Source organism: Mustelus asterias, unplaced genomic scaffold (genome assembly GCF_964213995.1).
Source record: "Mustelus asterias unplaced genomic scaffold, sMusAst1.hap1.1 HAP1_SCAFFOLD_424, whole genome shotgun sequence".
Lineage (NCBI taxonomy): Eukaryota > Metazoa > Chordata > Chondrichthyes > Carcharhiniformes > Triakidae > Mustelus > Mustelus asterias.
In genome coordinates this window covers 85,001-89,354 of record NW_027590379.1, presented here as the reverse complement: position 1 = coordinate 89,354, position 4,354 = coordinate 85,001, and positions in this window count along the sequence as shown.

Sequence of the window (4,354 nt, the reverse complement as noted above, 5' to 3'; positions counted from 1 at the left end):
CTTCCCCGCCGTTGGTGCATGTTTTCCCCGCCTTTGGTGGAAGGTTTCCCGAAACTGGTTAATGTGTTCCCACGAAACTGGTTAATGAGTTCCCACGGAGTTGTTTTCCCCGCTGCTTGTTCATTTGTACCCCGCTGCTCCTGATACTAAGGGCAGCTGCTTAATGTGCTCCCCCCTGTTGGACAATGGCTTCCCCGCCGTTGGTGCATGTTTTCCCCGCCTTTGGTGGAAGTTTTCCCGAAACTGGTTAATGAGTTCCCACGAAACTGGTTAATGAGTTCCCCCGCGGTTGGCTGATCTTTTCCCGGCTGTTGCTTAATCTGATCCCCGCTGCTCCTGATACTAAGGGCAGCTGCTTAATGTGCTCCCGTCTGTTGGACAATGGCTTCCCCGCCGTCGGTTCATGTTTTCCCCGCCTTTGGTGGAAGTTTTCCCGAAACTGGTTAATGAGTTCCCACGAAACTGGTTAATGAGTTCCCACGAAACTGGTTAATGAGTTCCCCCGCGGTTGGCTGATCTTTTCCCGGCTGTTGCTTAATCTGATCCCCGCTGCTCCTGATACTAAGGGCAGCTGCTTAATGTGCTCCCCACTGTTGGACAATGGCTTCGCCGCCGTTGGTTGATGCTTTCCCCGCCTTTGGTGGACGTTTTCCCGAAACTGGTTAATGAGTTCCCACGAAACTGGTTAATGAGTTCCCACGAAGTTGTTTTCCCCGCTGCTGGTTCATTTGTACCCCGCTGCTCCTGATACTAAGGGCAGCTGCTTAATGTACTCCCCCCTGTTGGACAATGGCTTCCCCGCCGTTGGTGCATGTTTTCCCCGCCTCTGGTTGATGTTTTCCCGAAACTGGTTAATGAGTTCCCACGAAACTGGTTAATGAGTTCCCCCGCGGTTGGCTGATCTTTTCCCGGCTGTTGCTTAATCTGATCCCCGCTGCTCCTGATACTAAGGGCAGCCACTTAATGTGCTCCCCACTGTTGGACAAGGGCTTCCCGGCCGTTGGTTCATGCTTTCCCCGCCTTTGGTGGAGGTTTTCCCGAAACTGGTTAATGAGTTCCCACGAAACTGGTTAATGAGTTCCCCCGCGGTTTCCTGATCTTTTCCCGGCTGTTGCTTAATCTGATCCCCGCTGCTCCTGACACTAAGGGCAGCTGCTTAATGTGCTCCCCCCTGTTGGACAAAGGCTTCCCCGCCGTTGGTTGATGTTTTCCCCGCCTTTGGTGGACGTTTTCCCGAAACTGGTTAATGAGGTCCCCCGAAACTGGTTAATGAGTTCCCCCGCGGTTGGCTGATCTTTTCCCGGCTGTTGCTTAATCTGATCCCCGCTGCTCCTGATACTAAGGGCAGCTGCTTAATGTGCTCCCCCCGGTTGGACAATGCCTTCCCCGCCGTTGGTTCATGCTTTCCCCGCCTTTGGTGGAAGTTTTCCCGAAACTGGTTAATGAGTTCCCCCGAAACTGGTTAATGAGTTCCCACGAAGCTGTTTTCCCCGCTGCTGGTTCATTTGTACCCCGCTGCTCCTGATACTAAGGGCAGCTGCTTAATGTGCTCCCCACTGTAGGACAATGGCTTCCCCGCCGTTGGTTGATGTTTTCCCCGCCTTTGGTTGAGGTTTTCCCGAAACTGGTTAATGAGTTCCCACGAAACTGGTTAATGAGTTCCCACGAAACTGGTTAATGAGTTCCCCCGCGGTTGGTTGATCTTTTCCCGGCTGTTGCTTAATCTGATCCCCGCTGCTGCTGATACTAAGGGCAGCTGCTTAATGTGCTCCCCCCTGTTGGACAATGGCTTCCCCGCCGTTTTTTGATGTTTTCTCCGCCTTTGGTGGAGGTTTTCCCGAAACTGGTTAATGAGTTCCCCCGAAACTGGTTAATGAGTTCCCACGAAACTGGTTAATGAGTTCCCCCGCGGTTGGCTGATCTTTTCCCGGCTGTTGCTTACTCTGATCCCCGCTGCTCCTGATACTAAGGGCAGCTGCTTAATGTGCTCCCGTCTGTTGGACAATGGCTTCCCCGCCGTTGGTTCATGTTTTCCCCGCCTCTGGTGGAAGTTTTCCCGAAACTGGTTAATGAGTTCCCACGAAACTGGTTAATGAGTTCCCACGAAGTTGTTTTCCCCGCTGCTGGTTCATTTGTACCCCGCTGCTCCTGATACTAAGGGCAGCTGCTTAATGTACTCCCCCCTGTTGGACAATGGCTTCCCCGCCGTTGGTGCATGTTTTGCCCGCCTCTGGTTGATGTTTTCCCGAAACTGGTTAATGAGTTCCCCCGAAACTGGTTAATGAGTTCCCACGAAACTGGTTAATGAGTTCCCCCGCGGTTGGCTGATCTTTTCCCGGCTGTTGCTTAATCTGATCCCCGCTGCTCCTGATACTAAGGGCAGCTGCTTAATGTGCTCCCCCCCTGTTGGACAATGGCTTCCCCGCCGTTGGTGCATGTTTTCCCCGCCTTTGGTGGATGTTTTCCCGAAACTGGTTAATGAGTTCCCACGAAACTGGTTAATGAGTTCCCCCGCGGTTGGTTGATCTTTTCCCGGCTGTTGCTTAATCTGATCCCCGCTGCTCCTGATACTAAGGGCAGCTGCTTAATGTGCTCCCGTCTGTTGGACAATGGCTTCCCCGCCGCTGGTTCATGTTTTCCCCGCCTTTGCTGGACGTTTTCCCGAAACTGGTTAATGAGTTCCCACGAAACTGGTTAATGAGTTCCCTGGAAACTGGTTAATGAGTTCCGCCGCGGTTGGCTGATCTTTTCCCGGCTGTTGCTTAATCTCTTCCCCGCTACTCCTGAGACTAAGGGCAGCTGCTTAGTGTACTCCCCGTTGTTGGTTCCTGGCTTCCCCAGTGTTTTGCCTGCCGTTGGTTCATGTCTTCCCGATATTTCGTTCATGTTTTCCCCCGAGGTTGGTGAATGTTTTCCCGGCTGTTGGATAATCTGTTCCCCGCTGCTCCTGAGACTAAGGGCAACTGCTTAATGTACTCCCCGCTGGTGGTTAATGGCTTCCCCGGTGTTTGTTCAACCCCCCGCACCCGCGGTTAGGGTTAGGGTTCGGGTTAGGGTTAGGGTCAAGGCACAGGCAGAAACACGCCCTTACTACACACTCCATGCTCACAAGCACTCCACATTGACTCTCCACGCCCGCACAGGCGCCCCTCACGCCGGCCACACTTTCAAATTGCTCCGTTAGGGTTAGGGTTAGGGTTAGGGCTAGGGCTAGGGCTCGGGTTAGGGTTCGGGTGACGGCTACGGTTAGGGTTAGCGCTAGGGTTAGGGTTAGTGTTAGGGTCAAGGCACAGGCAGAAACACGCCCTTACAACACACTCCATGCTCACAAGGACTCCACATTGACTCTCCACGCCCGCACAGGCGTCCCTCACGCCGGCCACACTTTCAAATTGCTCCCTTCGGGTTAGGCTTAGGGTTAGGCTAGGGTTAGGGTTAGGGCTAGGGCTCGGGCTAGGGTTAGGCTTAGTGTTAGGGTTAGTGTTAGGGTTAGGGCTAGCGTTAGGGCTATGGTTAGGGTTAGGGCCACGGTTAGGGTTAGGGTTAGGGCTAGTGTTAGGGTTAGGGTTAGGGTTAGTGTTAGGGTGAGGGCTAGGGTTAGGGCTTTGGTTAGGGTTAGGGTTAGGGCCACGGTTAGGGTTAGGGTTAGGGTTTGGGCTAGGGTTAGGGTTAGGGTTAGGGTTAGTGTTAGGGTTAGGGCTAGGGTTAGGGCTTTGGTTAGGTTTAGGGTTAGGGTTTGGGCTAGGGCCACGGTTAGGGTTAGGGTTAGGGTTTGGGCTAGGGTTAGGGTTAGGGTTAGGGTTAGTGTTAGGGTTAGGGTTAGGGCTTTGGTTAGGGTTAGGGTTAGGGTTTGGGCTAGGGTTAGGGTTAGTGTTAGGGTTAGGGTTAGTGTTAGGGTTAGGGCTAGGGTTAGGGCTTTGGTTAGGGTTAGGGCCACGGTTAGGGTTAGGGTTTGGGCGAGGGTTAGGGCTTTGGTTAGGGTTTGGGTTAGGTTTTGGGCTAGGGTTAGGGTTAGTGTTAGGGTTAGTGTTAGGGTTAGGGCTAGGGTTAGGGCTTTGGTTAGGGTTAGGGCCACGGTTAGGGTTAGGGTTAGGGTTAGGGTTTGGGCTAGGGTTAGGGTTAGGGTTAGTGTTAGGGTTAGGGCTAGGGTTAGCGCTTTGGTTAGGGTTAGGGTTTGGGCTAGGGTTAGGGTTAGTGTTAGGGTTAGGGTTAGTGTTAGGGTTAGGGCTAGGGCTAGGGCTTTGGTTAGGGTTAGGGCCACGGTTAGGGTTAGGGTTTGGGCTAGGGTTAGGGTTAGTGTTAGGGTTAGGGTTAGGGCTAGGGTTAGGGTGAGGGCTAGTGCTCGGGCTAGGGT